This window comes from Oncorhynchus nerka, linkage group LG13 (genome assembly GCF_034236695.1).
Source record: "Oncorhynchus nerka isolate Pitt River linkage group LG13, Oner_Uvic_2.0, whole genome shotgun sequence".
NCBI classification, from domain to species: domain Eukaryota; kingdom Metazoa; phylum Chordata; class Actinopteri; order Salmoniformes; family Salmonidae; genus Oncorhynchus; species Oncorhynchus nerka.
This window is the reverse complement of record NC_088408.1, coordinates 95,423,288-95,436,660: the sequence shown is the minus strand read 5'-3', so window position 1 is coordinate 95,436,660 and position 13,373 is coordinate 95,423,288.

The window sequence follows — 13,373 nt, the reverse complement described above, 5'->3', positions numbered from 1 at the left end:
GTATGTATGAGTATAAAGGTGTGTATGTATGAGTAAACAGGTGTGTATGTATGAGTATAAAGGTGTGTATGTATGAGTATAAAGGTGTGTATGTATGAGTATAAAGGTGTGTATGTATGAGTATAAAGGTGTGTATGTATGAGTTTAAAGATGTGTATGTATGAGTATAAAGGTGTGTATGTATGAGTGTAAAGGTGTGTATGTATGAGTGTAAAGGTGTGTATGTATGAGTGTAAAGGTGTGTATGTATGAGTAAGTAGGGGTGTATGTATGAGTATAAAGGTGTGTATGTATGAGTAAACAGGTATGTATGTAGGTATAAAGGTGTGTATGTATGAGTATAAAGGTGTGTATGTATGAGTAAACAGGGGTGTATGTATGGTATAAAGGTGTGTATGTATGAGTATAAAGGTGTGTATGTATGAGTATAAAGGTGTGTATGTATGAGTGTAAAGGTGTGTATGTATGAGTGTAAAGGTGTGTGTATGGTGAGGTAAAGGTGTGTATGTATGAGTAAACAGGTGTGTATGTATGAGTATAAAGGTGTGTATGTATGAGTATAAAGGTGTGTATGTATGAGTATAAAGGTGTGTATGTATGAGTATAAAGGTGTGTAAATGAGTGTAAAGGTGGTTTCAGTGGAAAGTGTCCGTATGTATGGTAAACAGGTGATGTATGAGTATAAAGGTGTGTATGTATGAGTAAACAGGTATGTATGTATGAGTATAAAGGTGTGTATGTATGAGTATAAAGGTGTGTATGTATCAGTAAACAGGGGTGTATGTATGAGTATAAAGGTGTGTATGTATGAGTATAAAGGTGTGTATGTGCTGAGTATAAGTGTGTATGTATGGTGTAAAGGTGTGTATGTATGAGTGTAAAGGTGTGTATGTATGAGTAAACAGGTGTGTATGTTCCTGAGTATAAAGGTGTGTATGTAGAGTATAAAGGTGTGTATGTCTGGTGTAAAGGTGTGTATGTATGAGTGTAAAGGTGTGTATTTATGAGTAAACAGGTATGTATGTATGAGTATAAAGGTGTGTATGTATGAGTGTAAAGGTGTGTATGTATGAGTGTAAAGGTGTGTATGTATGAGTATAAAGGGGTGTATGTATGAGTATAAAGTTGTGTATGTATGAGTATAAAGGTGGTATGTATGAGTATAAAGGTGTGTATGTATGAGTGTAAAGGTGTGTATGTATGAGTGTAAAATGGTGTGTATGTATGAGTAAACAGGTGTGTATGTATGAGCCAGTATAAAGGTGTGTATGTATGGTATAAAGGTGTGTATGTATGAGTTTAAAGATGTGTATGTATGTATAAAGGACGTGTGTATGTATGTGTAAAGGTGTGTATGTATGAGTGTAAAGGTGTGTATGTATGAGTGTAAAGGTGTGTATGTATGAGTAAGTAGGGGTGTATGTATGAGTATAAAGGTGTGTATGTATGAGTAAACAGGTATGTATGTATGAGTATAAAGGTGTGTATGTATGAGTATAAAGGTGTGTATGTATGAGTAAACAGGGGTGTATGTATGAGTATAAAGGTGTGTATGTATGAGTATAAAGGTGTGTATGTATGAGTATAAAGGTGTGTATGTATGAGTGTAAAGGTGTGTATGTATGAGTGTAAAGGTGTGTATGTATGAGGTTAAAGGTGTGTATGTATGAGTAAACAGAGTGTATGTATGAGTATAAAGGTGTGTATGTATGAGTATAAAGGTGTGTATGTATGAGTATAAAGGTGTGTATGTATGAGTGTAAAGGTGTGTATGTATGAGTGTAAAGGTGTGTATGTATGAGTGGAAAAGGTGTGTATGTATGAGTAAACAGGTGTGTATGTATGAGTATAAAGGTGTGTATGTATGAGTAAACAGGTATGTATGTATGAGTATAAAGGTGTGTATGGGAGTATCTAAAGGTGTGTTGTATCAGTAAACAGGGGTCATGTATGAGTATAAAGGTGTGTATGTATGAGTATAAAGGTGTGTATGTATGAGTATAAAGGTGTGTATGTATGAGTGTAAAGGTGGTATGTAGAGTGTAAAGGTGTATGTATGAGTAAACAGGTGTGTATGTATGAGTATAAAGGTGTGTATGGATGAGTATAAATGTGTATGTATGAGTGTAAAGGTGTGTATGTATGAGTGTAAGGTGTGTATTTATGAGTAAACAGGTATGTATGTATGAGTATAAAGGTGTGTATGTATGAGTGTAAAAGGTGTGTATGTATGGTGTAAGGTGTGTATGTATGAGTATAAAGGGGTGTATGTATGAGTATAAAGTTGTGTATGTATGAGTATAAAGGTGTGTATGTATGAGTATAAAGGTGTGTATGTATGAGTGTAAAGGTGTGTATGTATGAGTGTAAAGGTGTGTATGTATGAGTAAACAGGTGTGTATGTATGAGTATAAAGGTGTGTATGTATGAGTATAAAGGGGTGTATGTATGTGTATAAAGGTGTGTATGTATGAGTAAACAGGTATGTATGTATGAGTATAAAGGTGTGTATGTATGAGTATAAAGGTGTGTATGTATGAGTAAACAGGTGTGTATGTATGAGTATAAAGGGGTGTATGTATGAGTATAAAGGTGTGTATGTATGAGTATAAAGATGTGTATGAGTATAAAGGTGTGTATGTATGAGTGTAAAGGTGTGTATGTATGAGTATAAAGGTGTGTATGTATGAGTGTAAAGGTGTGTATGTATGAGTGTAAAGGTGTGTATTTATGAGTAAACAGGTGTGTATGTATGAGTATAAAAGGTGTGACTGTATTGTATAAAGATGTGTATGTAGTATAAAGGTGTGTATGTATGAGTATAAAGGTGTGTATGTATGAGTATAAAGGTGTGTATGTATGAGTGTAAAGGTGTGTATGTATGAGTGTAAAGGTGTGTATTTATGAGTAAACAGGTATGTATGTATGAGTATAAAGGTGTGTATGTATGAGTGTAAAGGTGTGTATGTATGAGTGTAAAGGTGTGTATGTATGAGTATAAAGGGGTGTATGTATGAGTATAAAGTTGTGTATGTATGAGTATAAAGGTGTGTATGTATGAGTATAAAGGTGTGTATGTATGAGTGTAAAGGTGTGTATGTATGAGTGTAAAGGTGTGTATGTATGAGTAAACAGGTGTGTATGTATGAGTATAAAGGTGTGTATGTATGAGTATAAAGGTCTGTATGTATGTGTATAAAGGTGTGTATGTATGAGTAAACAGGTATGTATGTATGAGTATAAAAGGTGTGTATGTATGAGTATAAAGGTGTGTATGTATGAGTAAACAGGTGTGTATGTATGAGTATAAAGGGGTGTATGTATGAGTATAAAGGTGTGTATGTATGAGTAAACAGGTGTGTATGTATGAGTATAAAGGTGTGTATGTATGAGTATAAAGATGTGTATGAGTATAAAGGTGTGTATGTATGAGTGTAAAGGTGTGTATGTATGAGTATAAAGGGGTGTATGTATGAGTATAAAGGGGTGTATGTATGTGTATAAAGGTGTGTATGTATGAGTAAACAGGTATGTATGTATGAGTATAAAGGTGTGTATGTATGAGTATAAAGGTGTGTATGTATGAGTAAACAGGTGTGTATATATGAGTATAAAAGGGGTATGTATGAGTATAAAGGTGTGTATGTATGAGTAAACAGGTGTGTATGTATGAGTGTAAAGGTGTGTATGTATGAGTAAACAGGTATGTATGTATGAGTATAAAGGTGTGTATGTATGAGTGTAAAGGTGTGTATGTATGAGTATAAAAGGGTGTATGTATGAGTATAAAGGGGTGTATGTATGTGTATAAAGGTGTGTATGTATGAGTAAACAGGTATGTATGTATGAGTATAAAGGTGTGTATGTATGAGTATAAAGGTGTGTATGTATGAGTAAACAGGTGTGTATATATGAGTATAAAGGGGTGTATGTATGAGTATAAAGGTGTGTATGTATGAGTAAACAGGTGTGTATGTATGAGCATAAAGGTGTGTATGTATGAGTATAAAGGTGTGTATGTATGAGTAAACAGGTGTGTATGTATGAGTATAAAGGGGTGTATGTATGAGTATAAAGGTGTGTATGTATGAGTAAACAGGTGTGTATGTATGAGTATAAAGGTGTGTATGTATGAGTATAAAGATGTGTATGTATGAGTATAAAGGTGTGTATGTATGAGTGTAAAGGTGTGTATGTATGAGTGTAAAGGTGTGTATGTATGAGTATAAAGGGATGTATGTATGTGTATAAAGGTGTGTATGTATGAGTAAACAGGTGTGTATGTATGAGTATAAAGGGGTGTATGTGTGAGTATAAAGGTGTGTATGTATGAGTATAAAGGTGTGTATGTATGAGTATAAAGGTGTGTATGTATGAGTGTAAAGGTGTGTATGTATGAGTGTAAAGGTGTGTATGTATGAGTAAACAGGTGTGTATGTATGTGTATAAAGGTGTGTATGTATGAGTAAAAGGTGGTATGTATGTATGAGTATAAAGGTGTGTATGTATGAGTATAAAGGTGTGTATGTATGAGTAAAAACAGGTATGTGTATGTATGAGTATAAAGGTGTGTATGTATGAGTATAAAGGTGTGTATGTATGAGTATAAAGGTGTGTATGTATGAGTGTAAAGGTGTGTATGTATGAGTATAAAGGTGTGTATGTATGAGTGTAAAGGTGTGTATGTATGATAAACAGGTGTGTATGTATGTGTAAAGGTGTGTATGTATGAGTGTAAAGGTGTGTAATGAGTGTAAAAGGTGTGTATGTATGAGTGTAAAGGTGTGTATTTATGAGTAAACAGGTGTGTATGTATGAGTATAAAGGTGTGTATGTATGAGTATAAAGGTGTGTATGTATAAAGATGTATAATAAAGGTGTGTATGTATGAGTATAAAAGGTGTGTATGTATGAGTGTAAAGGTGTGTATGTATGTGTAAAGGTGTGTATTTATGAGTAAAAGGTGTGTATGTATGAGTATAAAGGTGTGTATGTATGAGTGTAAAGGTGTGTATGTATGAGTGTAAAGGTGTGTATGTATGAGTATAAAGGGGTGTATGTATGAGTATAAAGGTGTGTATGTATGAGTATAAAGGTGTGTATGTATGAGTATAAAGGTGTGTATGTATGAGTGTAAAGGTGTGTATGTATGAGTGTAAAGGTGTGTATGTATGAGTAAACAGGTGTGTATGTATGAGTATAAAGGTGTGTATGTATGAGTATAAAGGGGTGTATGTATGTGTATAAAGGTGTGTATGTATGAGTAAACAGGTATGTATGTATGAGTATAAAGGTGTGTATGTATGAGTATAAAGGTGTGTATGTATGAGTAAACAGGTGTGTATGTATGAGTATAAAGGGGTGTATGTATGAGTATAAAGGTGTGTATGTATGAGTAAACAGGTGTGTATGTATGAGTATAAAGGTGTGTATGTATGAGTATAAAGATGTGTATGAGTATAAAGGTGTGTATGTATGAGTGTAAAGGTGTGTATGTATGAGTATAAAGGGGTGTATGTATGAGTATAAAGGGGTGTATGTATGTGTATAAAGGTGTGTATGTATGAGTAAACAGGTATGTATGTATGAGTATAAAGGTGTGTATGTATGAGTATAAAGGTGTGTATGTATGAGTAAACAGGTGTGTATATATGAGTATAAAGGGGTGTATGTATGAGTATAAAGGTGTGTATGTATGAGTAAACAGGTGTGTATGTATGAGTGTAAAGGTGTGTATGTATGAGTAAACAGGTATGTATGTATGAGTATAAAGGTGTGTATGTATGAGTGTAAAGGTGTGTATGTATGAGTATAAAAGGGTGTATGTATGAGTATAAAGGGGTGTATGTATGTGTATAAAGGTGTGTATGTATGAGTAAACAGGTATGTATGTATGAGTATAAAGGTGTGTATGTATGAGTATAAAGGTGTGTATGTATGAGTAAACAGGTGTGTATATATGAGTATAAAGGGGTGTATGTATGAGTATAAAGGTGTGTATGTATGAGTAAACAGGTGTGTATGTATGAGTATAAAGGTGTGTATGTATGAGTATAAAGGTGTGTATGTATGAGTAAAAGGTGTGTATGTATGAGTGTAAAGGGGGGTGTATGTATGAGTATAAAGGTGTGTATGTATGAGTAAACAGGTGTGTATGTATGAGTATAAAGGTGTGTATGTATGAGTATAAAGATGTGTATGTATGAGTATAAAGGTGTGTATGTATGAGTGTAAAGGTGTGTATGTATGAGTGTAAAGGTGTGTATGTATGAGTATAAAGGGATGTATGTATGTGTATAAAGGTGTGTATGTATGAGTAAACAGGTATGTATGTATGAGTATAAAGGGGTGTATGTGTGAGTATAAAGGTGTGTATGTATGAGTATAAAGGTGTGTATGTATGAGTATAAAGGTGTGTATGTATGAGTGTAAAGGTGTGTATGTATGAGTGTAAAGGTGTGTATGTATGAGTAAACAGGTGTGTATGTATGTGTATAAAGGTGTGTATGTATGAGTAAACAGGTATGTATGTATGAGTATAAAGGTGTGTATGTATGAGTATAAAGGTGTGTATGTATCAGTAAACAGGGGTGTATGTATGAGTATAAAGGTGTGTATGTATGAGTATAAAGGTGTGTATGTATGAGTATAAAGGTGTGTATGTATGAGTATAAAGGTGTGTATGTATGAGTGTAAAGGTGTGTATGTATGAGTAAACAGGTGTGTATGTATGTATAAAGATGTATAAAAGGTGTGTATGTATGAGTGTAAAGGTGTGTATGTATGAGTAAACAGGTATGTATGTATGAGTATAAAGGTGTGTATGTATGAGTGTAAAGGTGTGTATGTATGAGTGTAAAGGTGTGTATGTATGAGTATAAAGGGGTGTATGTATGAGTAAATAGGTATGTATGTATGAGTATAAAGGTGTGTATGTATGAGTAAACATGTGTGTATGTATGAGTATAAAGGGGTGTATGTATGAGTATAAAGGTGTGTATGTATGAGTATAAAGGTGTGTATGTATGAGTAAACAGGTGTGTATGTATGAGTAAACAGGTGTGTATGTATGAGTATAAAGGTGTGTATGTATGAGTATAAAGGTGTGTATGTATGAGTGTAAAGGTGTGTATGTATGAGTAAACAGGTATGTATGTATGAGTATAAAGGTGTGTATGTATGAGTGTAAAGGTGTGTATGTATGAGTATAAAGGGGTGTATGTATGAGTAAATAGGTATGTATGTATGAGTATAAAGGTGTGTATGTATGAGTAAACAGGTGTGTATGTATGAGTATAAAGGGTGTGTATGTATGAGTATAAAGGTGTGTATGTATGAGTATAAAGGTGTGTATGTATGAGTAAACAGGTGTGTATGTATGAAAAAGGTGTGTATGTATGAGTATAAAGATGTGTATGTAAAAGGTGTGTATGTATGAGTATAAAGGTGTGTATGTATGAGTAAACAGGTGTGTATGTATGAGTATAAAAGGGTGTATGAGGTGTGTATAAAGGTGTGTATGTATGAGTATAAAGGTGTGTATGTATGAGTATAAAGGTGTGTATGTATGAGTATAAAGGTGTGTATGTATGAGTATAAAGGTGTGTATGTATGAGTATAAAGGTGTGTATGTATGAGTATAAAGGTGTGTATGTATAAAAAGGTGTGTATGTATGAGTATAAAGGTGTGTATGTATGAGTATGTAAAAGGTGTGTATGTATGAGTAAACAGGTATGTATGTATGAGTATAAGGTGTGTATGTATGAGTATAAAGGTGTATGTATGAGTAAACAGGTGTGTATGTATGAGTATAAAGGGGGTGTATGTATGAGTATAAAGGTGTATGTATGAGTAAACAGGTGTGTATGTAGTAAACAGGTATGTATGAGTATAAAAGGTGTGTATGTATAGTATAAAGGTGTGTATGTATGAGTATAAAGGGTGTGTATGTATGAGTATAAAGGTGTGTATGTATGAGTAAACAGGTGTGTATGTATGTATAAAGGTGTATGTATGAGTATAAAAGATGTGTATGTATAATAAAGGTGTGTATGTATGAGTGTAAAGGTGTGTATGTATGAGTAAACAGGTGTGTATGTATGAGTATAAAGGTGTGTATGTATGAGTATAAAGGTGTGTATGTATGAGTAAACAGGTGTGTATGTATGAGTATAAAGGGTATGTATAAAGGTGTATGTATGAGTATAAAGGTGTGTATGTATGAGTAAAAGGTGTGTATGTATGAGTGTAAAGGTGTGTATGTATGAGTAAACAGGTGTGTATGTATGTGTATAAAGGTGTGTATGTATGAGTATAAAGGGGTGTATGTATGAGTATAAAAGGTATATGTATGAGTATAAAGGTGTGTATGTATGTGTAAAAGGTGTGTATGTATGGTATAAAGGTGTGTATGTATGAGTATAAAGGTGTGTATGTATGAGTATAAAGGTGTGTATGTATGAGTATAAAGGTGTGTATGTATGAGTGTAAGGGTGTATGTATAGTGTAAAGGTGTGTATGTATGAGTATAAAGGTGTGTATGTATGAGTATAAAGGTGTGTATGTATGAGTGTAAAAGGTGTGTATGTATGTGTAAAGGTGTGTATGTATGAGTATAAAGGTATGTATGTATGAGTATAAAGGTGTGTATGTATGAGTATAAAGGTGTGTATGTATGAGTATAAAGGTGTGTATGTATGAGTATAAAGGGGTGTATGTATGAGTATAAAGGTGTGTATGTATGAGTATAAAGGTGTGTATGTATGAGTATAAATGTGTGTATGTATGTAAAAGGTGTGTATGTATGTATGGTGTATAAAGGTGTGTATGTATGAGTAAACAGGTATGTATGTATGAGTATAAAGGTGTGTATGTATGAGTATAAAGGTGTGTATGTATGTATAAAGGTGTGTATGTATGAGTATAAAGGTGTGTATGTATGAGTATAAAGGTGTGTATGTATGAGTATAAAGAGTGTGTATGTATGAGTAAACAGGTGTGTGTATGAGTATAAAGGTGTGTATGTATAAAGAGTGTAAAAGGTGTGTATGTATGAGTAAAAGGTGTGTATGTATGAGTAAACAGGTGTGTATGTATGAGTATAAAGGTGTGTATGTATGAGTATAAAGGTGTGTATGTATAAGGTGTGTATGTATGAGTAAAAAGGTGTGTATGTATGAGTATAAAGGTGTGTATGTATGAGTATAAAGGTGTGTATGTATGTAAACAGGTGTGTATGTATGTATAAAGGTGTATGTATGAGGTATAAAGGTGTGTATGTATGAGTATAAAGGTGTGTATGTATGAGTATAAAGGTGTGTATGTATGAGTAAAAGGTGTGTATGTATGAGTATAAAAGGTGTGTATGTATGAGTGTAAAGGTGTGTATGTATGAGTATAAAGGTGTGTATGTATGAGTATGTATGAGTATAAAGGGTGTGTATGTATGGTGTAAAGTATAAGGGTGTGTATGTATGAGTAAACAGGTGTGTATGTATGTATAAAGGTGTGTATGTATGAGTATAAAGGTGTGTATGTATGAGTATAAAGGTGTGTATGTATGAGTATAAAGGTGTGTATGTATGAGTATAAAGGTGTGTATGTATGAGTATAAAGGTGTGTATGTATGAGTATAAAGGTGTGTATGTATGAGTAAAAGGTGTGTATGTATGAGTATAAAGGTGTGTATGTATGAGTGTAAAGGTGTGTATGTATGAGTGTAAAGGTGTGTATGTATGAGTATAAAGGTGTATGTATGTAAATGTATATAAATAAAGGTGTGTATGTATGAGTAAACATGTGTGTATGTATGAGTATAAAGGGGTGTATGTATGAGTATAAAGGTGTGTATGTATGAGTATAAAGGTGTGTATGTATGAGTATAAATGATGTGTAAACAGGTGTGTATGTATGAGTATAAAAGTGTGTATGTATGAGTATAAAGGTGTGTATGTATGAGTGTAAAGGTGTGTATGTATGAGTATAAAGGTGTGTATGTATAAAGTGTATGTATGAGTAAAAGGTGTATGTATGAGTATAAAGGTGTGTATGTATAAACAGGTGTGTATGTATGAGTATAAAGATGTGTATGAGTATAAAGGTGTGTATGTATGAGTATAAAGGTGTGTATGTATGAGTGTAAAGGTGTGTATGTATGAGTATAAATGTATGAGTATAAAGGGATGTATGTATGTGTAAATAGGTATGTATGTATGAGTATAAAGGTGTATGTATGAGTAAACAGGTGTGTATGTATATAAAAGGTGTGTATGTATGAGTATAAAGGTGTGTATGTATGATTATAAAGGTGTGTATGTATGAGTAAACAGTGTGTGTATGTATGAGTAAACAGGTGTGTATGTATGAGTATAAGGTGTGTATGTATGAGTAAACAGGTGTGTATGTATGAGTGTAAAGGTGTGTATGTGAGTAAACAGTGTATGTATGAGTATAAAAGGTGTGTATGTATATAAAGAGTGTAAAGGTGTGTATGTATGAGTATAAAGGGTGTATGTATGAGTATAAAGGTGTGTATGTATGAGTATAAAGGTGTGTATGTATGAGTAAAAGGTATAAAGGTGTATGTATGAGTATAAAGGTGTGTATGTATGAGTATAAAGGTGTGTATGAGTAAATGTATGTATGTATTTGTAAACAGGTGTGTATGTATGAGTATAAAGGTGTGTATGTAAAGGTATGTAGTGTAAGGTGTAAAGGTGTGTATGTATGTATAGTAAACAGGTGTGTATGTATGAGTATAAAGGTGTGTATGTATGAAAGTATAAAGTGTAACAGTGTGTATGTATGGTGTGTGTATGTATGAGTGTAAAGGTGTGTATGTATGAGTATAAAGGGTGTGTATGTAAAAGGTGAGTATAAAGGTAAAGGTGTATGTATGTATAAAGGGGTGTATGTATAAAAGGTGTGTATGTATGTATAAAGGTGTGTATATATGAGTATAAAGGTGTGTATGTATGAGTATAAAGATGTGTATGTATGAGTATAAAGGTGTGTATGTATGAGTAAACAGGTGTGTATGTATGTGTAAAGGTGTGTATGATAATGGTGTAAAGGTAAAGTGTATGTATGAGTATAAAGGTGTGTATGTATGAGTATAAAGGTGTGTATGTATGTGTATAAAGGTGTGTATGTATGAGTAAACAGGTGTGTATGTATGTATAAAGGGGTGTATGTATGTGAGTATAAAGGTGTGTATGTATGAGTATAAAGGTGTGTATGTATGAGTATAAAGGTGTGTATGTATGAGTATAAAGGTGTGTATGTATGAGTAAAAGGTGTGTATGTATGAGTATAAAGGTGTGTATGTGTGTATGTAAAGGTGTGTATGTATGAGTAAACAAAGGTGTGTATGTATGAGTATAAAGGTGTGTATGTATGAGTATAAAGGTGTGTATGTATGAGTAAACAAGGTGTGTATGTATGAGTAAACAAGGTGTGTATGTATGAGTATAAAGGTGTGTATGTATGAGTATAAAGGTGTGTATGTATGAGTGTAAAGGTGTGTATGTATGAGTGTAAAGGTGTGTATGTATGAGTGTAAAGGTGTGTATGTATAAGGTGTGTATGTATGTAAACAGGTGTGTATGTATGAGTATAAAGGTGTGTATGTATGAGTAAACAGGTGTGTATGTATGAGTATAAAGGTGTGTATGTATGAGTATAAAGGTGTGTATGTATGGTATAAAGGTGTATGAGTAAACAGGTGTGTATGTATGAGTAAACATGTGTGTATGTATGTATAAAGGTGTGTGTATGTAAATAAATGTGTGTATGTATGAGTATAAAGGTGTATGTATGAGTATAAAGGTGTGTATGTATGAGTATAAAGGTGTGTATGTATGAGTAAACAGGTGTGTATGTATGAGTATAAATGTGTGTATGTATGTGTAAGGTATGTATGAGTATAAAGGTGTGTATGTATGAGTAAACAGGTGTGTATGTATGAGTATAAAGGTGTGTATGTATGAGTATAAAGGTGTGTATGTAAAGGTGTGTAGTATAAAAGGTGTGTATGTATGAGTGTAAAGGTGTGTATGTATGAGTATAAAGTGTATGTATGAGTAAATAGGTATGTATGTATGAGTATAAAGGTGTGTATGTATGAGTAAACAGGTGTATGTATGTATAAAGATGTATGAGTATAAAGGTGTGTATGTATGAGTATAAAGGTGTGTATGTATGAGTAAACAGGTGTGTATGTATGAGTATAAAAGGTGTGTATGTATGAGTATAAAGGTGTGTATGTATGAGTATAAAGGTGTGTATGTATGAGTATAAAAGGTGTGTATGTATGTATGAGTATAAAGGTGTGTATGTATGAGTATAAAGGGTGTGTATGTATGAGTAAACAGGTGTGTATGTATGAGTATAAAGGTGTGTATGTATGAGTATAATAGGTGTGTATGTATGAGTATAAAGGTGTGTATGTATGAGTAAAAGGTGTGTATGTATGAGTATAAAGGCGTGTATGTATGAGTATAAAGGTGTGTATGTATGAAGTGTAAAGGTGTGTATGTATGAGTATAAAGGTGTGTATGTATGAATAAAGGTGTGTATGTATGGTATAAAAGGTGTGCATGTATGAGTGTAAAGTGTGTATGTATGAGTGTAAAGGTGTGTATGTATGAGTGTAAAGGTGTGTATGTATGAGTATAAAGGTGTGTATGTATGAGTAAACATGTGTGTATGTATGAATAAAGGTATGTATGTATGAGTATAAAGGTGTGTATGTATGAGTAAACAGGTGTGTATGTATGAGTATAACAGGTGTGTATGTATGAGTATAACAGGTGTGTATGTATGAGTATAAAGGTGTGTATGTATGAGTATAAAGGTGTGTATGTATGAGTGTAAAGGTGTGTATGTATGAGTAAAAGGTGTGTATGTATGAGTATAAAGGTGTGTATGTATGAGTATAAAGGTGTGTATGTATGAGTAAACAGGTGTGTATGTATGACATAAAGGTGTGTATGTATGAGTATAAAGGTGTGTATGTATGTGTGTAAGTATAAATAAAGGGGTGTATGTATGATGTATGAGTATAAAGGTGTGTATGTATGATAAAAAGGTGTGTATGTATGAGTATAAAGGTGTGTATGTATGAGTATAAAGGTGTGTATGTATGAGTAAACAGGTGTGTATGTATGAGTAAACAGGTGTGTATGTATGAGTATAAAGGTGTGTATGTATGAGTATAAAGGTGTGTATGTATGAGTATAAAGGTGTGTATGTATGAGTAAAAGGTGTGTATGTATGAGTATAAAGGTGTGTATGTATGAGTAAACAGGTGTGTATGTATGAGTATAAAGGGTGTATGTATGAGTAAACAGGTGTGTATGTATGTATAAAGGTG